General features: G+C 46.2%; 1 protein-coding gene across 3 annotated transcripts in view; it reads left to right on the top strand.

Moving 5' to 3' along the window:
* Positions 1 to 21035, top strand: part of LOC111844341 (cyclin-dependent kinase 14-like) — a 102591-nt gene extending 81556 nt beyond the window's left edge. For all 3 annotated transcript variants that reach the window (XM_023812732.2, XM_023812752.2, XM_023812743.2), the window contains one exon: positions 17475 to 21035. The gene's annotated coding sequence lies outside the window, so the exon portion shown is untranslated. The remainder of the gene's footprint in view (positions 1 to 17474) is intronic.
* Positions 21036 to 21968: the final 933 nt, after the last annotated feature.

The following is a 21968-nucleotide window of genomic DNA, read 5'->3' as shown; positions in this document are numbered from 1 at the left end:
TGTCTACAAATTGCGGGCCTCTTAGAATTTTCCAGAACAATAGAATGACAAACGTAAATCAGCCCAGTGTTTTAACCCAAAAGGCAAAAGAAAATAAAATGACTGTGACACAAAATGAAGGACACTTGCATTGAGTTTGTACCATGAAAGCCGGCCGTTTGTACCACTCATTCTTGACTTTTTTCCCTAAAGGAGTCAGTTTTACCATCTTAATCGAAAAGGATTATGGCTGTTCAGGAATTTTTTTGTTTCGTAGCCAAACCTCACCATTGGTGTGATGTGTGTTATGAACAGTATGGTGAATGTGTGTTATGAACAGTATGGTGAATGTGTGTTATGAACAGTACGGTAAATCTTGCTGCCTGCGTCATTGGAACGCATTTACTTTCTGCTGATGACCTTGTCATATAGCCCATGCAAACTGGGTCGTATGAATGTGTAATTATTTTCATCGTTATTTAGCATTTGTTTCCCTTTCTTACACATTAAATTACACCTTAGCATTTTGTATGCACCCATATTTAATGTCACAATGAGGGCCCTGTCATAGGCTGCAGCAGCTGATCCCTGTTGAGCCTGTAATGTTTCGGTCTTGGGTTCGGTTGATTTTCTTCCCTCTGTGGTTCCTGCTGTTTCACGTCCTGCGCAGTGATGACCTTCCCAGGTCCAAATTGCAGACCACAATTAAGGGTCGGGCTTGATAGACGGAAAGCAGTGGTGAGTCCGCCTTACTGTAGTCTGTAGTATCTCTGGGGCATTTCTTCTCCTCCTGCTGACGGAGGCCGTTTCTGCAGAGCTTCCATCCATCACCTGCCCAAGTGCTGGGGCTCGTTAATCAGAACCTGCCTCTTTATTTTTGTAAGTACTTCTGGGTTCTTAATAGGACCCCGCTGGGAGCCCTACAGTGGAAGTGCAGCAGGCCATGTGTGGCCTCACTGAGTGACCCCCCCACCCCCCACCCCCCACGGGCCCCTTTCACCTGGTCATGAGACCAAAACAGGAGTTATTTTTTTCCCTGGACTGTTTTTCTTCTGTCTTCACTGCTTTTCTCCCTCTTTCATTTCAATCCTCACCCTCTTTGTCTTTTTCCTCTTTAGCCTTTCTCTTCTTTTTTTCTCTCCATCTTCTTCCTTTCTGTCCCTTTCTCCCCGCCTGCCTTTTATCTTTATCTCTCTCGCTTTCTCTTGGTCACCGACATTTCAGGGGGGTGCCAATTGTTTCTTGTCAGCCTCAGCGTGGGGTGGCCGCTCCTGCTGCGGGGGGGCGGGGGGCAGCAGGACTCGGTGTAGGACAGGTACAGTGCCCCCAGCAGGCAGACAAAGAGCAAAGGGGCATGTTTACACTTCAGAAGTCTGTTTATGACTCACCTCTAATTTACCTCAGTCATTTGTTTTGTACTCGAGCAGATATCCACATCTGACTAATGATGTCAGAAATGCCGGTACACAGATTATTCCCACCTGGCGAGCATGTCTGCTTTTCCCCTCCTGGGAGGGAAAAACGCCTCTGTTATTCCGCTGTAAAGTTCCGTGGCGTTTTCAACATCCTCAGATGCGGCAATTAAACTCTGGTGTGGTTTAATTACCATCTTTCTAGCACTGTTTTCTTTTTTAGCCATTGTGGTGATATTTGTGGTTTTTGTGTTTAAGATGTTAAGGCAGCCGTTGGGGGGAGGGGGGCGGTTGGGGGTTGTCACAAAATTAGTAGCTGGTGTAAGAAAAAGTACATCTCCCCAAGTATAAAATGTACATCTCCCCAAGTATAAAATGTACATCTCCCCAAGTATAGAATGTACATCTCCCCAAGTATAAAAAGTACATCTCCCCAAGTATAGAATGTACATCTCCCCAAGTATAAAAAGTACATCTCCCCAAGTATAGAATGTACATCACTCCAAGGAGGCACATTAGTTAATTAGCCTGACTCTCATTTTAATCAATATATCCCTCTCCTGTACTGATATTCTTTAGCTCCTCCTGAACAAAATATAAAAGGTGATTATGTCAGTTCATCAATCTTCTAAGAACTTTGTATGGTCTTGATTGGGATCGGGGGGCAGGGTAGCACCCCAGATGGGATGCCAGTCCACACGCACACACTGCAATAATGATGATTGATGACAAACCAATTTTTGCCCTCTAAGGCATTTATTATTATTATTTTACCTTGTGGAGACGTCAAGTGATTGGGTGCATTTTAACCAGAGTATGTGGATGAAAAGGGCCTGGTGTTTGTTAAGCATGGGTGGGGGTGTGGGGGGGGGGCAGCACCTGGGGTATCACTGCATAAATCACACCCCATTCGCGGCGTGCAAAGAAAAACTGTAACCGGCCCCCAAATAAGTATCTGGGCAGTAGATGTGCGAGAGGACTGCACTCGCATTGATATTCACACTCTGCTATTCATTACACTTGCCAGATCATTACACTCTCACAAAGTAGGTTAATTAATACACTAGACAATACGCAGCCTCCAGAGCGCTGTCTGTGAGCTAAACCTGATTGCCGTGACACGGATACACGTCTGTCTGACATGATGAAACTGAGGTCTGCCGGCGTGTCAGAAAAACACCCCCAGCCTGAAGTTTATCCTCCTCAAGTTGTCTTTCTTTTTTCCTCTTTTCCGAGGCTGTATTCCTCTATTTCCCCCCCCTAGCAGAGAGTCTCACATCGCTGACGAGTGTGTGCTGTTAATTACAACGGGCACTGGCTCTGCAGGGGGAAAACGGCACGGTGTAGGGCAGCTGGCAGCTCTGCCCGTCAGACATGGCGATGATGCGGGGCAGAGGGAAAGTGAGAGACACGCGGGCATGAGAGCCAAGGCTGAAGGCGGGGCAGAGGAAGGTCCTGCCTTTTCCCATCTGCGTTACCATGGTGTCTCTGCAGGACTGTTCGCCTGTAAAAATCGTCTGAATGTTTACTTAAGTATGCAATCAGTTCCTTTCAATACGTACAGGCCTCAGATGACAATTAAAATGAGAAATTTGGCATTACAATTTTGCATTTAGTGGCACAGTTTTTCTTGTTTTTTTGGCTACGTGCAAAACCAAACCCTGCTACTTTGCAAAAGGTCCAGATAGAAACATGGAGTGCGGAGCATTTAACAGGAGCACCTTCTTGTCTTGTCAAACTGTGTTTTTTTTTTTTAAGACGACGCTTCCCAGATCCGCTAATTGGTCCTACAATGCTCTCTTTCAAGCTGCACAATCGGCAGGAAGCTCATTCCTCATTCCATACGGATGACACCACTTACGTGCTGAAAGCCTCCAAGCCCGACTCAGACCTTACGGCCGCTCTCCCTCCGACGTCCCGGAAAAAGGCTCAGAAGAATAAAAATATCCCTGAGACCCCCACTAAAACACAGCTTAATGAGCTAAAAGAATGTAATGCGTTAATGCAAACCTTACACGTATGAATGTACTGTCTACGTGAGTGAGGAAGTCTCGTTAACTTTTACTGAGAAATCCCTGTTTGCTTATTCATCAAATTTGGGTGTGAATTCCCAAGCAGGCCCAATACTTCTGGCACTGCCAAAGAAATTTGAAGAGAAATGGTGAAGCTTTGTGCCCCGTTTGCGTCCCACTTTGCTGTAATCCCAAGGTCCCCTTTCACTGTCTCTCTCAGTTTACGAAGCTGTCACCCTTGCGTGCCGGTGGGTCATACCCACTGTAACAAACACCGTTTCTGCTCCTTTTCTGTGTGCATGCTGGAGTGACTGCTGTGGAAGAAGATCACGAAAGCCCAAAGCCGAATTTACCATCTTCAGGGGCTCGTGTCAACATGGACATCTGAATCTCCCCGCTCTAGAGAAGCACTTATTCTGCAAGCCATAAAGAATTTGAAATCTTAATGAGTATTTTTCCCCTTAAGTGTGACCGTGACTTCAGTTGTTCAGCAGCTATGTCACAAGCCTTGGGAAAAGCGGCATCTGCCTCTTAACCTCAACGATTTGCTCTTATTCATATGAGGCCGTCCGATTTGCAGTCCTTGGTGGATCAACACTTGGCCGCCTTGCGAATCTCAGCCAGATTCAATGCTGGATCAGCTTCAGAAGAGCCAACAAGTCCTGGTGGAATGAAGACATTCAATTATACAGCCTTTTTCTACTCTGGAAGCGATTTTTGTTGTTCTGAAGTTTCCTATCACCCTGGGCGTGTAACTGTCACTCCTCATCTGACGTCTCAGTTTGCTAAGACGTGTCACTCAGGGAATGAAAAAGTCCTGCAAATTAGAGTCCATTCAGTTGTTCTTTTGTGGAGCAGTATGTGGCTCAGCAAGTTAGGCTGCTGTGCCTGGGATTGGAAGGCCGCTGGTTTGAATCCCTCAGTTGGTGAGGTGGTTTCATAAGCCCCTTAGGCCCCGGTTGCTCTAGGGTCTTGTTTGCCATGGTATCGCAGCTGTGGGTAAGAGCATCTTCTACATAAACCAGTTGCCTTATTTTTTAGACTCCAGCAGGATCCATGAAGGACCTCAGCCAGCACTGTGTTGATTTGACCATGACCAAACCATGAGGGCTACTTCTCCTTCAGTCTCTCAGTATATGACTCTGATGAGATGTGTAGAACTTTAGATTTACAAGTCAAGTGGGTGAAGTTCAGCTTTAGCAAAAACGTGCAGAATCCTCAGAAAGAACCGTGTCCCCAAAAATCAGCTCCTGGCCTTTTACCACTGTTCCAGCGAGAGTGTACTTACGTTCGGACTCTGCGTGTGGTACGGCAGCTGCACTTCCTCAGATGTGAAAGTTCTCCACAGGGTCATCAGGGCAACAGAGAAAACAATTGGCTGCCCTCTCCCCACCCTGGAACAAATCTACACCCCCGATGCTGGAAAAAAGCCATGGACATTTCACAGGATTCATCACTGTCTCTTTCAGCTTTTGCCCTCAGGAAAGAGATACAAAGCAATGAAAATCAGGACAAACCTAAAAAGTTTTTATCCAAAAGCAATCAACTTAAACTCTAAACAGAACTGTTAATTTTTATATTTCATAAGTGCAATTTATATATCCAGTGCAATATGTATAGTAAGTACAATCTGTATATTTTTTATATATTCTTTTATTACTCTCATGACTCACATTGAGTCACCTGCACTTTCTCAATTTCGTTGTCAAGTGACAATGACAATAAAGATTATCTTATTTTATCTCTTTGAAACCGCAATGTGTTTATAATTTAATTCGCCTTTATGTCGGCACATGCACTAATTGCAGCGGCGATAAGCGATGGCAGATGTCATCAGCTGTCCCTTTACAGAATTACGGGAACTCAGGGGGAGTTTGACGTGAGCATCGACTTGGTCGCGCGAGTCTGTCTGTCCGGTTGGGGCCGCGGTCAGTCGTCAGCGTGCCTCCGGTGAACCGGTGGACTCGGACCCCTTTGATCTGGTCTGCGGTCTCTTACGCTCAGCAGAGCCTCCCATACACTTGGCCCCCCACCCCGTGGAATGGGTTCTCTAGCCAAAACTTTTATTGTTTGCTTATTTTCTTGATTTGGGGGGAGGGGTTTTTTTCTAGCGTCTTTGGAATGATACTGCGATCATTTGGATGTCAAGTGGATGTCCCTGCAAGCGTCCTGCATTTTTGATCCACTCAAAGTAGATATTTCAATTATTTGTTCATTGCCTGTCCATGGAGAAAGACACATTGGTGCTGATAGCATCTATGCTTCTTGCTGTCTTACATTGACTTTCATCTGAGAAATCTGGGAAATATATTTCGTTCCCTTTCCCAGTGACTCAACGCATCGTGTACGTCTCCCATAGAACAAAGCGTCCAGGCTTCTCTTTCCAGCACATTCCCCCTGAAACAAAATACTTTTGGCCAGAGCATGAAACCTTTTTCCGGCAAACTTGTGCTGCAAATAGAGGACGAACGAAAATGGGCCAGAACATTAAATTTCCACCGACCGGCCTTGAGGCTGTCGCTCTGAAGGCAAACCGAGATCAAACATGGCGGGACGAGGAACGAGGAGGAGCCGGCGAGTCTGGGGAGTACCGGGATTTCCCGCTGGGTAAACCATGCCTACTAATGGAAGCTTCTCAGTGGCTTTTCAGTAGAACATTTGGTGATGCACATCCAGCCTTAAGAGACAGGTGTATTGACCAAAGAGGTTTTCTTTGATTAGGGTATATGATGTTCATGACATACTTCACCCTGTCCATTACGAAACTCTTATGAAGAATTACTAATAAATAACCATTACTTTCAATCTGTTTTTATAGTTCTATAGGGATTTACAGAATTAAGGGGACAGAAAGAGGTCATCCTAACAGGAAATCCTACTTTTAAAAAAACACCATTTCTCCGCATTGCTTTTTGAAAGTGTTCTGTGGGTGTTCATCACTTTGTAGACAGGAAACTGTCATCTGTAAGTGGTTACCAATGATAAAATAGTAACTCTTTGTATCTGATGATAGTGTGTGTGTGTGCATGTGTGTGTGTGTGTGTGTGTTTCAGCATTGCATGTGTGTGTGGTGGGGGTGAGTGGGTTTGCATGTGTCATGGCTTTCGTGACCCTATGCACGCCGCAGTGTCAGACAGGCCTGCGACAGATAGGCTCCAGCCCCGGACATGTGGGTATCCCAGCAGCCTCTCTGCCGGAGTCCTGCGTGTGGAACACCGAAAGCTGAGCTCCCTCCAAACCACACACACACATCAGCGCACGCACACACACTCAGCTGCTCGCCATGTGTGGAGAAAGCTGCAGCTTTAAACAAAGCCCCCGGTTACAAGGGAAAAAGGGGGAACCCCCCCCCCCACACACACACACACACACACTTTGTAGGGCTGCGCATGAGGGTGTGGAAATTGAATTTGCCCACAAACAGGAGTCCCTGCACGGGAAGGCACCACAAGTTAATTAAGAACTGGGTAATTTGAGGGTAGTTATCGCTGTCCAACTTGTTTACTTCCAAAGAGACAACAGTTAATTTTAGTCTAGTGAAACAGTTTATTAACTCCCCACCATAGAGTGAATGCTGAGGTTCTGCACATGAGACGGCCTCATTCATGCTCCATGTGCATTCTGGGAATTCGATTTGCCTAAATAGAAACCAAATGATCTGGTTTTAAAATGCTATCAGCTGAAATATCTGCGGAATGAGACATTCATCGGTTGTAGTTTTGATGGCTGATTGAATTATGCTTGTGAATAAGCTAACATTTTAAGTTGCTTCAGAACTTCATACATACCAGTAAAAACTCGGATGACATGTGGACCCTTTTATACTTTCATGAGTATTTTTCATGTTCCTGGTGCAACTCTTTGCAATTTACTTTTTAAATCTTTGGGAACTATGGAGATGTTATTCACTTTTAAAGTAAGCTGTTTCATACTATATCATCCATCCATCCATCCATCCATCTGTCTTCCATTACCGATTATATTAGGGTTATGAGCCTGGAGTCAGGAAGCTCATTGTACAGCTGGGGACACTCCGAATGGGATGTCAGCTGTACTCTATAATGTCAGCTACCTGTCAAGGTATGAAGTATAAAGAAAGTATTAGTGCCCTAACCATGATGGTGGCACCTTACCAGTCTTCTCTGGTCAGTGGAGGAGGTAAAGCTGATTTGTTATACACCAGGTGTCTCCAACTCTGGTCCTGGAGAGATACTGTCCAGCAGGTTTTCTGTCTCACTTGGCTTCTGATGAGCCACACCTGTTCCTGGTATTGACCCGAGACCTGGCGCGGCTCATCAGAAGCCGGGTACAATAGAAAACCGACTGGACAGCAGCTCTCCAGGACCGGAGTTGGAGACCCCTGTTATACAGGCTTAATGTATATGAACGTCCCCACACACAACCTTGAAAGAACTGTCCCAAACATTGTTCCTCTGAGCTAGTTGAGTGACTTGAATTAACATTTGCTCATTGCATTAATGTATAAAAAAAGAACTTAAGAAGAATTGTCAGTTAGATTACTCCAATTCTCAGAGGTTTTAAATCTTTACGATGCACCAAGTTCCCACCAGTAAAACTCAAAGTATTCCTCTGCATCTCCTAGCCAGAGATAGCATAGAGCAAAGAGCATCGCGTCAAATAAAACTTCAAAGATGTCCCTTCTGCAGCATCTCGTGTTGTGAGCATGGGCCAGTCGACGGGGTGGGAGCGTTCCAGAGACACACCCCAGCAGGCTGAGAACGATGAAGAACTGTCTCAATCAGCTGGAGCCAAAACCAGAATTAGAGGGGGGGGGGGAAGGAATCTTGAGGGATGACAAATTGGGAGAGCCAGCTGGGAGAGATGCCTGCTAACCCATCTCATCGTCCTCTTCCCTGCATGCACTGCACATCTTCAAAGGCTAGTTTTCCCTGTGATTCTACAATTCTGCAGAAATTCCCTGTGTGAGGTTCCCTGGGCCACCTGGGAATCCCCACGTCTTGGTTTGCAGCACAATGGCCGTCTGTATCCATGCGGCGGGCAGGGAAGTGGGGCTTATCGTAAATCTCCTCCCGGTCTTCAAGCTACGTAGATGGTCCTTAGGTTGCTGATGCGGACGGTTTAGCTGCTCTGCGTGAGCAGAATCTTACCCAGATGGACCAGGAAAAGACCAAAGCAGTCATAAACAGAACCTTTTCTCCTTTGTACACACCACGTTGCACTGATTTTCGGATGTGAAGGCTCTCTCATGACTGAGTGCTGTGTTGTAGTCTCCATTGAGCACGGCCTGATGATTCACAGCTCCAGGGTTGAGGGTTTCTGTCGCATCTTCACTCTGTGTTTGGAACGATATCTTCCTGTGTTGTCCAGGTTTCCTCCAAGTACTCTGCTTTCTTCCCACAGTTCGTACAGGATAGCTATGGGGTATTTGGAATCGCTAAATTGTGCATGGTGTGCATTTTTGTGCCCTGCGATGGACTGCCGTCCGTGCTTGTGATGGACTCCAGGCCCAAGCCCCCCCCCTCCCTGATGCTCTGATCAGGATAGGCAGTTGAAAGATGGATGGATAGATGAATGGATGGATGTGAGATGGTACATTTAAAAAGTCACTCTGTAATGACAGTCAGATTAGTCCCCTGGAACAAAAACGTTAAAACCAAGCTTTTGCATGAGCAGGCATAATCATGGTGTACTATAATTTCCCATCGTGCTTATATCTCTTATGGTATGATGCTGTATCATGGTTTAAGAGACCAATGGCATTGCACAGTCATGTGTCACATGGCTGGTCACTTCAGGAGCTGCAGCCTGATTCCAGGTGAATGGGGACAGGGCTGATATTGTGCTTAGTGGCCTGGGTTTGAGAGGCCCAGCTCTCTGCCGTAATGAGCGTGACGGTGAACTGGCTGGGTGACGCGCTTACAGAGCCGCACACCAGTGACGGATGGCCTGTCCCGCCCGATAACATTGTGCAGCATGATGAGCTATTAAGTTATTTATGTGGCAATTACTTAATCTGTCTTTTACGAACAAGGAGCGAATGCAAACCTGACGAGGTGAGTTTGCTTTTCTTGGCAGTTTTCGGCCTGCTGACTTTCAGCCGGGGCAATCCCGACATGTGGCACTTCTGATGGAATATCAGCGGGCTCGTTCTCTCTCGGCCCCCGGAGGAGCAGCTCGACCGCGCTCCTTTGAAAGTAAATTGGGCAACAGGCGTTGATTACCAGGCCTCACATAGGGCCTGTTATAAATCTCCATGGTTTTTTACATTGCTTAACTCCGCTTGCCCCAGAGGCACCGTATGCTGAGCATAGAAGCTCCTCCCGAAGGCAGCAGTATCATTTTATGAGTTATGTTCCTCTTTATATCACCGTACAGGTTATTTGCCCAGTGGACCCCCTGTACGGCGCCCCTCTGGCTAACGTAATGCATTTCTCACGCATCGCACGCGGCTCGTGATAGATGGTGGATACTCCTCCGCCCTTAGTCACACTTTGCTGCTCCCCTATTCCTGTGGACCTGCCTAATGAAATGAGGGGAGCCTCGGGGGAGCGCTTATGTAGGGGTGTGATTTACTGTGGGGATGGGACTGGGCCAGGCCTCCACAATCAGCTCCATCATCCTGACTCGGGCGGCAAAAACACTTTGTCATTCCTCCTTGGAGAGGAACGGGGATGGGGCGAGGGGGGAGCACAGATGTTGGGCTTTCTAAGGAGAAGGAAAAACATCATGCTTTATCACAACCGACGCGTAAAAATGATGTGGAAGGACAAATAGAGGACAGGATAAACAGACCCAGGTGGTGAAGAAGGACTAGAGAACCTCGGAGCAGAAAAAATCTCCCTTTCACAAAGCAGATGTTCCCAAATAATGATTTGTAGCCCAAATAGTAATATATTCTCCTCCATAACAAAGGCGTCCAGAATCTTTTTATGGGACGTAACAAAAACATTTGCATTTGATGTCTTTTCCACCTGTATTGGCGAAAAGCCTTGGGAGTGCGTTTATTTTCACGTGCAAACGAGCGTCGTCTGCTTTCCTGGACGAGCCACAGATGCGACGTACAGTGAGTACATACTGTAAACACGGAATTTAAATTGCGGCACATGTGGGGTATTGTCATATACTTACCCTTTAAAGGTTTCCATACCTCATTTAACCCCCCGCTTCTGTGGGAGGGCCTCGTACTTTATAACACGTATCACGTTTCAGACTATAATCACCAGCAGGGGGGCGTTCGCATGTCATGACCCTTTCTCTCCCAACCAGGTTGGGTTATGCGATCTTAGTTGGGGGGCTCCGCCGGATACGAGCCTTTGGGCAGCACGTTCGACTAGCGGGACCGACGCCATGCAAAGGTGATGGGAACAAGCTGAATGAGACCAGGAAGCATCTCCGCGTAGCACAGCTCCTTTGTGAGCAGCGGGTGGTTTTCTTATGAAGCTGATTTACATTGACGCCCAGTTTCTTTCATGGTAAATCTTTGAAGGAGCTCTGTGCACTATACACAAAATCAAACTGGAAAACGTAACAGACAGGAAGAGTGGGAGCCAATGAAAGAAAGCCACACTGTCCGGCTTCTAGTACCACGTTTCAGGCTGACACCGGTGTAGATGGACCCGCCTGGGGGCAGCGCAGCCGGCTCTGGGCCTCCCCTCCGCGGTGGGGGGCCACATTTTACACGTCTGTACTGCACCTCTGCACATGGCAGCCGAGATCGTCTGATCCCCGACTCCTGACCCCGTCTCGTGTCGAAATAACTGTAGGAGCAAACGCTCGACGTTGTCGCTTATTACAGCTAGAATATTTCACGGCAGGGATAACCAGGCAGCTGCTGACAAAAGAGGATTTTTTTTTACAGGGAGAGCTGTAATTGCCAGCATGTTAGTAAATGAAAAGCATGTGTGTGCGTGTGTGCACATGTGTGTGTGTGTTCACATGTGTGTGTGTGCGTGTGTGCACATGTGTGTGTGTGTGCGTGATGCTCAGATCGACACACATGGGTCTCCGTAGCAATACATAGCAATAAAGTATTGACCTCACAATACTTTAGGTACAAACATCACTGCGGTCAGTGTTACTGTGTCCATTCAGCTAATCTGTAAATACAGCAAAATTGTTGTCTAGTCTTCTGTTGGATGCCTCTGGTGTGGCCTGTGCTAGACGTTCAATCTTAAGGTAAGAAATATTCAGCATTAAGGTATTCTCACTTCCTCCTCAGATATAACGATGCCTCTGTTTTAAAGTTTGATCACCATTTGTCAGAACCTGCAAAGCATTCTGGTCCGCAGTAACTGTGATGTCACACTCTTCCCCGGGCTGTTTTCTGTTAAAAAGAGTGCACAGATTCAGCTGCGACTTTCTACCCCATGTGACCTCCCTCAGGGAAAGGTTTCATTTTGCCGTGCTGGTAATTCGGGTGTTGGGCTCACTGACGATCCACCGGAGGCAAACTGCCAACTCGCTTAAACAGAAATGAGGAAACCGTGATGTCACTCGCCAGTATCTCTTTCTGTTTCATTCCCATGTTTGTTCTCATGCTTGTAACACCAGAAGGTCGCGTCCCCAAAAGCAAAATGCTCTTTTACCAGGAAAGAATTTCCAGAAAAAAATTTAAATAACCTTGAAAATGACCTTGAGGGCCTTTTGTTTCGTTCCGCAAACTTTTTTTCCAAACACACTTTTCCTGACTAACAAATTCTTACGTTCGGGGCACTCCGTTAACCTCAGACTGGTCTTGGCGGCTTATCAAAGGCGTAATAATTAAGCAGAATGCGGATTTAGCCAGCATGCGTGTGATTCCTGCTCGCTGCGCTAATGCTCTTGTAATTAAACAGATTTAGCGAGCTTGTGCGGCCAGAGCTCCTGCTGTTGCCGTGGAATCGTATCCAGGGTGTTCTTTAACTTCCGTCTATGCCCACTGCAGGTGAAATTAAAGAACGCCCTGTGCCTGACTTTACATGAAATATAGGAGTTTAAGTACGTGATCTGATGTTTCTAATCTGTGTGTATTGTGCTTGTAGATGCCCTGTGGTGGATGGGCATCCTGTCCTGTGCCCTCTGCCTCGTACTCTGTGCTGTCTGGCACAGACTCCAGGGTTACAGTGACCCTGTCTTGGTTGGAGGTTGTTTTCATCATCATCCATCCATTTTCCTTAACTGATTATCCAGAACAGGGCTGTAGTGAACCTGGAGGCAACCCCAGGAAGTACGGGGAACCAGGCAGGGGGGCCCTGGATCGGCGCCAGAGGGGCACAGTGACAGTGGATGTAGAGTGGTCTGTCGGAAGAGCTTATTAAGGATTGCAGTTACAGTGGCTGCAATTTCCCATTTTAACGATGCGTTAAATTAATGGTGGCCACGGCAACGCATTAATTCTGACACCGCATTCCAGGTTTAATGACCGAAAAGTTTTAATGGCATGCGAGTCTGCGGGGAGTTTTAATGAAACCTTTGCTTTAGAAATGTAAAATAAGGCCGTCTTTAATTAAAGTTGCTCAAAGCCCTTAACACTTACAAACGGGCTTGTTAGGATGGCAGACATCTTTAGCTGAGAGAATGCTGCATTTAGTTGGCTGTTGGCTGTATATATGTATATATGTATATCCCTGACCTGCCAGAAGTCATTCTGGCCTATAGGGGGAGTAGTGGCTAGGGATGCTGGCAGACCTTTTCAATTCAGCTCAGTTAATTTTCTGTGCGTGCATTTCAGTGACTGACAATGTGCTTGACATGAGAGGTACCCGCGAGAAGCATTTCCATTGTACATTGTAATGACTGCAGGTGGCTCAGCGGATCCAGAACCATCCGTCCATCTTCTAAACGAGGGAAGCAGGCTGTGCCTTGACCGATGCTCCTTTGGGGGTTATTTTAAATTGTGGTAGCTTTTTTCTGGTAGTTCTTTTTTAATTTGGGACAGATAGTCACCCACACAGAGCCCCCACAACACTCAAAGGAAGGGTGAAGACCTTCTACGATGTCACCACATAGGGGATCATGGTTTTGTGCAGTGAATCCCGCAAGTGGCCCCTGTAATGCCCACAGCAGGATGCAAGCCGGTTTGCCACCAATGGCAGTATCTGCAGTGAGCATCAGGCCATGTGACTGCATTCTGCGGCTCTCTGCTGCAGGCTTCACACTCCTTACAGGGGTCTTTGGGATGCACTGGGATTTATATGAGACCTCGGTTTCCGGAGCTCATGACGTGAAGTTTTTGTGCTGTCTTGACTTCTGAGACTCTTCCAGAAGGCACATGGTGTGACCGACACACCTGCAGTTCAGGCCCCGGGCTGCTCTGTTTTTTCTGATATTTGTCCTCATATCGCTTTGGAAACTCGCATGTCAAAGTGCCGATTTTCAGGCCTCTTTTACAGACAGACCACACTGCTACTGGCAGCCAACCTACAGTACTATTGCTCAGCTTTGAAGTGGCATTATAACCATGATTTAGTTATTCCAAAGCTAATACCCTCCTTCATGTGCTGTTTACATCATTTTGGCCACTCCCATATATATTATTATGAATTTATATACCTTGACCCATAGACCTTAAAAAATTTGTTAAAATTCTCTGCCCCATTGTCTTCTGGTCTCTGTACATTTTGAAATATAATATAATATATTTTTTGTGAATGGTCTGTGTGTGTGTGCCCCCCAGTGGCTTGGCCCCCACACTGGGTTGTTCCCTGCCTTTCACGCGTAGCTTCTGGGATAGGCTCCGGACCCCCATTACCCTGTATAAAACAAGCATGTATGGATGATGGATGGATGGATTATATTAAATTTGTATACAGTACTGTGCAAAAGTCTTAGGCTGTCCAAAGAAATGTTTAAAGCTGTTTATCTGGGTAGCAAGTGCACTTTGGCTTAGAACAAAAAACACAATTTAACATTAGAACATGTGCAAATTAAGAGTAACACAATAAAAACTAGTAATAATTTCTTCTGTTTTCTAAAAAGTTACTGATATCTAGTTGGATGGCTAGATGAACACCGCTTCAGTTCCCAAACCTCTCCTCAGGGGCACCTCAGCCGTTCCATGATTTTGTTAAATTTCACCAACAGCTCAATTAAATAATTAAATTAATTTGTTTAAAAAGTCAGTGACAGATTGACTAGCTGTATGAGGTATGCTAGTGGCCGAGTAAAAAAATACATGGCTGCACTGGACGGTCGCTGCAAATACTGGGGTGATTTTAGCAGAGGTTCTGAAATGGCTAAGCTGACACACTTTGACAGGCATAATATCATAGTTTTACACCAACACGAGGATAATCTAAACATCAGTTTCTTTGCCTGCCTAAGACTTTTGCACAGTACTGTATATTCAAGGCTTTCTGATTGTCTGATAGTGCTGCTACTCCTGTTGGTTTATTCCGGAGCTTGTTAACCTGTTGATACGTCCCCCGTTTCCCGCAGAAATTGCGCTACGAAGGACAGCATGTAAAAATAAACGAGATTAAACTGAATTAATAAACAACACAGATCTCTGCAAGGAGGCGGGTTAGGAGGGGTCCTCTTCAGTAGTTGCCTTCAGTCTGAGCGCCCCCCCCCCACCCCCGCAACGCTGAAAGGGCCCAGCGTTAGCTCTGGGCGGTAGCGCACGCCCGCCCCCTGAAAGTGCCTGTATAGCTGGGGCAAAGCCAGCAGCGGAGACAACCAAGAACAGCTGGCCACACCGGAGACGGCTCCGCCCCCTTGCCCGAGCCCCCCCGCCTCACTCCTCCACCCACGGACTCCATCTGGGCACTAGCAGTGGGGCCCGCTTTGATCACCTCGGAGCGGAACCCCGACATCTGTTCTCGCTAAGCCGTAGCCCCCAAAAAGAACAAATTCCATTGTTGCCTTTTTTCAGGGAGCATTACTGTACTGAACCGAAGCACAAAACCATTCTCCTTAGTCGTGTGGAACGTTAAAAAAAGAACAAAAAGAATGGAATCCTCTTTGTGAGTGTCACCCAGGCGCACAGAAACCACTTTCTGCCCTTATTCATGCTACAAGCTCAGAAAATCCCGTTGCATTTGGACAGCGGTTCCCAAAGTCCTGTCCGCTGGTCTGCAGGCGTTACTCCATTATCCATTGATTTTGGACACGTGATCGGAGGTTAGAGGCGGCAGATTAACCAGCACAATAGCATCTGGTTCGCCTGAGCCGCTGCGGTGATCTAAGTGTGAAGAGGGTGTAGTGAAGTTTTCTTAAGGATTATATGCATTCTGGTTGACAATGGTGCTGTCACACTCTGCTTGGTAAGTGCACTGAACGTCCATTGTGACGGTGTGGGTGTGTAATAAGTTTGGTAATTCATTAGTAACCACAAAACAGAGAAATACGACTTGGCTGTATGGAAAGCAGCCAATGAGAAGATACCAACATACCAACGTACCCGGATTTGAACACACAGAAAAGTCTTTTTGAGGGCTGCGTAAATTTCAGGGTCCTGATGCAGCTGTGGAGAGTGTATTTTAAACCACCCCCCATTGGCCTGGCCCGTGCCAAAGACGTGGCGTGGGAGGGGGGCTCAACAGACAGGATCTGCTGTAATTAGCCTCCCAGAGGGGGAACTTGCCCCATTCAAGACCCCCCACCCCTGCAGCCCCAGACCACAGAGTATGCCATTAATCAGACAGCGGACAGGGGTCCTGCCTTCTCCTCCAGCCCCCTGCCCCGCTCCACCTCTCCCCTCGTCCATCCAAGCCCTCCTATCTCCCCTACCTGTTCCCGTCACCGCCCTTTACTGCCATATTGTGCTGGCTGTCGCCTTTCGGGAGAGACAGACACGGCCTACGGAGACGAGAGGCTGCGCCACATGGCGTCCGGCCCTGGGGGGGCCACGCGCTCCGGGGGCTTTTTCGCGGGGGCAGGAAGCTTCCTGTCTGCGGCTAGGCGGTCTGGCTGGGGTCCAGATCAGTGGCTGCCTTATCTCTTCAAACGCCCCCCCCCCCCCCCCCCATGGCTTAGACAGCAAGCGCCCGCTCAGCGGCCCCCTATTCCGGTTCTGTAAACGCGCCAGCCCCCCGGGACAGCAACTCCAAAGGCCAAGGTGATAAACAGAGAGATGACACAGCCTGGTATCCATTATTCATCACTGCAGTCTGAAAAAGGATGGATGGATGGATGGATGGATAAATTTTACTTGACTGAGTTGAACGGGACTGATTTCTTTATCTTTAAAGAGGTGTTTCTGCGAATCAGCATGTGAGATTAAGACTAAACATGCTTTTTAAGGCTTGGTAATGAACAGTGAGTGTTAGTTACATGGTATGAATCAGTAACTGAGAAAAGGGGCACAAAGAGACACTCCTGCTATCTCAACAGAGAGCTGAATCCTCGCGGGTAAACAGAACGATGTGCTAAAAACATAAAGGTTGTGGGTTCCAATCTCTGGGAGCATATATGAATTGTAACCCTTACATCTACTGTAATTTGACTTGGATAAAAGCCTCAGAAAAATGAGTAAATGTAATCATGAGAATTTATGGGTGCAATGATTTCCTTACGCCAGTGTTTCCCAATCTGGTCCTTAGGGGCTCACAGCAGTCCGTGTTTTTGCTATGGGAGCTGGGGGGGAGCAAGAATGTCGACTGTCTGCCAGGGAGCTGGGAGGGAGAAAAGACGTGGACTATCTGTGGCTCCCCGAGGACTCAATTTGAAAAACTGCCTCCTGCTGTCAACAGGCAGCACAATCTCACTGGGGAACATATTTGCCCCGTGCCTTAGGGGTTCAAATCCCACCTCTTCTGTGTGTGGAGTTTGCATGTTCTTCCCATGTTCCTCCTGCAGAATTTGGTGTCTGTAAGTTGCCTGTTCCTGCTATTCTGCCATCCCACCCACGGTGTGCCCCAGCATTTGTAAGAACCAGAGATGCTCCCAGTTAATAGTTTCCTATTAGGAGATATCAAGCAGCTGCTGAGCCTTTTGGGCTGTCAGAGTCTCGCTGTGCCCATGGCCACCTTTTCCCCTGCAGCCTGTCTCTTGTGGGCCCCGTACAGACAAATGTTTCATTGAATACTCAAAGTGGAACTGCATAAAGCGTTTTCAGTTCCCAGAATTCCCGGCTCAGTGTGGAATGTCGTCTTTTTATCCTGTCCTGCAGATGTCAGCGCTGAGCAGCAGGTCGATGGAGGTCACACCCCGGCCAGGTAACAGCGCCAGATTCATTCAGGTGCCCGTTTGCTTTGAGGAACACGGCTGGCGGGAGGACACGCTTCGACCCCTGACGACCTGACGGGCGCATGCGTTTGAGCGTGCTTTCCTAGTTAATCATTAGAACTATGTCTCCTTACATTTAAGTGAATGTTCATCTGTGTTCATCTGTCCATTCAGACTCAGTTCGGCCTGGAAGGATGTTGATGTGTTAATATGTAAGATCATTCGCAGACACACTCATGCATGGACGGACACGCTACTCCCATCTCTTTCCGCTTTCATTTTTGTCTTTAAGGTGAAGTTCTTATTTTGTTTCCGCGGTAAATCCTAAATCAGTGAGGCTGTGATTTGTGATGTTTTTTTTCCCCCTTGTGGTTTAGCATTCAGTAGGTAAACATTTCCAGACAATGCTAACATATAACTTCTTTTGTATTGGGAGTCCGCTGGAGGGATTGCACCTGGGTATTTGGACGAGAAAGCCCCCCCCGTCCCCTGCCCCCCACACCGTAAGACATCAGAAGCAGGAAATGGGGGCGATGGTGGTCGTGGAGGGTAAATAGCTGAAGGGAAAAATCTAGGAACCGGTGGATTTTTAATGTTCTCGTCTTAGAATGTTGCCAGGGACCGTCTGAAAAGTTTCCTACAAGATCTTTGTTTGAAATTTCAGCAGTAATAATATGGTAACAATAAATAATCGTGCACTTCGCACAATACGTCATGCAGATACGCTTGTCCAGGGCTGTTGCCGGCCGTGACCTGCGACTGCAGGGAAACAAGGATACTTGCAATATATTCTTAGTGACATTACGCACTCGCACTTGACATGCTCTCGCTGTGTGTATACGTGAAACTACCATGGGCAATAGACACGCAGTGGTGCTACTGCGTACAGGGTACAGTACAGGGAGCATCTAGCCGCAGTGACCTGCTACGTTTTCAGTTTGCCTGTTATTAAGCAAATCCCATTCAACCTTCAAAGGAGATGGGACAGTGATCTTTGGAGTTTTAACCTGCAGGGGACCGATTCTAAAGAACATAACAAACTAATCAACAGGCTTAACTTGTCCCCCGGTGTTTCTTCCACCTTAATCGATCCAGGGAGGTCAGGTCAGGGCAAAATTTCATTAGCAATGACCACAAAAGTGTATTGGATTCAGTTAGTCTTCCACATCAGGGTTCATAGCCACAACAGAAACTCTACATATTTTATTGGCTGAGGAGGTGGGCGGGATCAAGGGACTTGGGTGGTCTTCCTTTGGCTCCTCCCACACACCTTTGCCTCAAAGTTTTTACCAAGATCTCTGCCTCTGTACCTTGCCTCCGCCACACTGAAGCAGCGGTTCATGGTCTAATAGTGCTGAACGTGATTTTGGGATGAGGCCTTAGACTCTGAACATCAGTCTTCAGTGCTGTCGATGATTATGGTGACGGTGACATCGCGGGCAGTGCTGACACTGATGTGAGAACCTTCTTAACTATTTACCCCAGAAGAAAAAAGTTCAGAACTGAAAAGGTTTACAGATGCACTACCCATTAAGACAACAAAGTTGTACTTAAACTGATTTTCTGTAGTAAATGTGAGAACAGGTAGATAACCAACCTCGATGTTCTCCATTTCACTGACACACCGACTCTCTCCCTGTGGTGGACTGCGTTGCTGTAAGACAGAATTATTCAAAGCCATTTGTAACTGATGGAAACCTTTATCAAGCGATAATAATATCTTGACTGTGTCAAAGGGCACGTTGTTTAATAACGTATATGACTCTGCACTGTTAATGAGGAGTACGGGAGAAATGGATTGTTATGGAAACATGGTATCTCTGTGTCACTGCTCACATCAGCGGGCACTGAGGAACACACGGGACCTGCACGCATGGACCGGTAGGCTTTAGGGTCAGATTGCAGACACCACCTTCAGTCTGCCGCTGACTTGGCTGTCCTTCAGGACTTTTCTGAGTGCCAACTTTGTCTTTGCGTGGCTTTTAATGACAGATGACCTCATTCGCTGATGGGCTGCGCTGATGTCATCAGCCATCTAACCATTGCCTCCAAAACCATACAGAGTTCGCAGAGAAATGCGTAAAGGAGGATAATATCAAAGGCCGTTATATACCAGTAGTTAATGTTGCCTTGAGGCTGTTGCTAGGATTAGCTCTGAGCATCAACCCTGACGAACAGAGATGAAACGAGAAAAGTCAGTCGGCACGTTTATCTACCACGCGGAGTCTTCTGCTAACGAGCGCACTTGAATACGCTTCTTTCCCCAATATTACAGCTAAACGAAGAATCACTTTGCATGGAGCCTGCGTCGTCCAGTAACCGCATTAACACATTCGCTGCAGTCGTGCAGGACGTGGTGTGGTAGTGTAGCCGCAACTGGAAGTCCTCATTTGCAGCTGATAGAAAACACTTGAAGTAACTTTGGCGCATTTCGGTGTAGTTCTCATAGCGGTGTGTACATAACAAAATGAGGCCCAGTGGCCTCATATATCAGGACGCGCTCATCACACTTCGGAATGACTTCCAGACAGTATTAACAACTGAATCATTCAAGTACTTTAAGCATGCAAGTATGTCGTATGGCAATCTTATGTCTTATCTGTAGTCCTTTACTGTCCTCTTGTGAGCAGCAAAGCACCATGGTCTACCAGAGGACTCGAGTGCTTCCAAATACGTTTCCCTCAACAAGGGATTCAGGCATTGAGGTAATAGAAGTCCAGCTGACCAAATGGGTTGCGGAGTTCATTTGTGAGCTAAATGGCTTGCTTTATAGTAGGCATCTGCTAAGCGTTTTTTTTTTTTTTTTAAACTATGAATAATAAAGGAATAACTGAAAATGTGGGAGACTTGCAATATAATTGCACATCTGATAACAGCACTGTGACAGTTGAACAGGCAGTTTCAGTGTCGGCCATCAGCTCTCGCTTTGCCTCTCTTTCCTGTTGTTATATATTTATAAATAGGTATACTGTATAAAATGAAGAGCGAGCAGTGGCACACAGTGCAGAATCGGTACTTATGATCATCTGTGAATATTTAATCATTTTGTTTAACTTTGTTATAAACTGTCTCAGTTGTATATACTGGGGATGATGTACCCCTGTGGACAATGTAACAGTAGTGATACTTCAAAGTTAAAAATGTATATCTTTTCAGGTCACGAATGTTCCTTCCAATCTATCAACCACAGGATTCGTATATATATATATATATATATATATAAAAATATAAATATATATATAATTTTTTGAATGCCAAGTCAGGCTTCGATTACATATTCTCCTTTTCCATATGATGCACTGAAAAACACGTTGACAAGGGGTTTGGAACATAGAAATGTTATCAGTCACTTTTTAAATGCTAAAAACGTAGTCGGTTAGCTGAGCAGTGATTATATTATTTGTAACAAGCTCTATGTAATAATGTTATTATGGAAGATGTAATGTCCTTCTGTAAATGTTGTTCATTGACGTTTTACCTGAAATAAAGTTTATTGATACTTAAATATGACGTCTCTCCACTGACTGTTTTGGGAAACTGACTGCATCCGAAAGTGAGATGCTGGCTTGGTGTAGACGCTCGTGTAGACGCTCGTGTCAGCAGACAGACGTAGGAGTGAGCTGAGGGGCAGAGTGTGTGCAGCCACCCCAAGCACTCTGGCCCTATTTAAATAATGGCCTGGACATCAGAACCTATCTGAGATAAGACTAAGATTTTGGGCCACAACAACTACAGCATTAGGTACTGAAGTAATCCCAGTCATGCCATGTTAATCTATCGGTTTGAATTTGCATTCCCTGTAGAAATATTATTACAGATATCATTATTATTATTATTACTATAAAAAATACTTTTAAAAGTCGATACATTAACCATATTAACATGAATACATCCCTGCATGTGTCCATAGATGGACTGGCATTCCACCTAAGCCTTGTACCCCGGGCCACGTGTGACAGACCCCACCTCGGGACACTGACCAGGATAGGAAGATGGATATATTTTAACTAAAAAGGCAAAGATTCTCTGTTGATACATTTTAAAAGGGTCAGGATCTTCTTCCAAGGCCAGGTAATACCCCTTAGTTGATGTAACATATTTATGCGGTAGCAATTGAGCACTTTAATAAGCTAACATATTTGCATGTGTACGTAGTTTTAATTAAACAGTAACGTTTTAATTAAACAGGGGTTTGTCTGCCGGAAAAATAAGATGGTTTATAATAACATGTACTGATGACCGACGTAACGCCGCCAGCCGCTGATCTGCGGACAAGGACCGATATGGGGCCCGGTACTCCCCATACTATTTGAACCGATAAACAATAATTCGATCATTACATGGGGTGACAAAGGTGCTTTTTTCTGGAATCGTCCCAAAGAATTATTTCTGTAATTCAAACCACACCCGAAGTTCGTTTCTGTAAATGAAAAAAGAC

Source organism: Paramormyrops kingsleyae, chromosome 9 (assembly GCF_048594095.1).
Source record: "Paramormyrops kingsleyae isolate MSU_618 chromosome 9, PKINGS_0.4, whole genome shotgun sequence".
Classification (NCBI taxonomy): Eukaryota; Metazoa; Chordata; class Actinopteri; order Osteoglossiformes; family Mormyridae; genus Paramormyrops; species Paramormyrops kingsleyae.
Note: the sequence above shows the minus strand (reverse complement) of the source record. Positions and strands in the feature narration are given on the sequence as shown.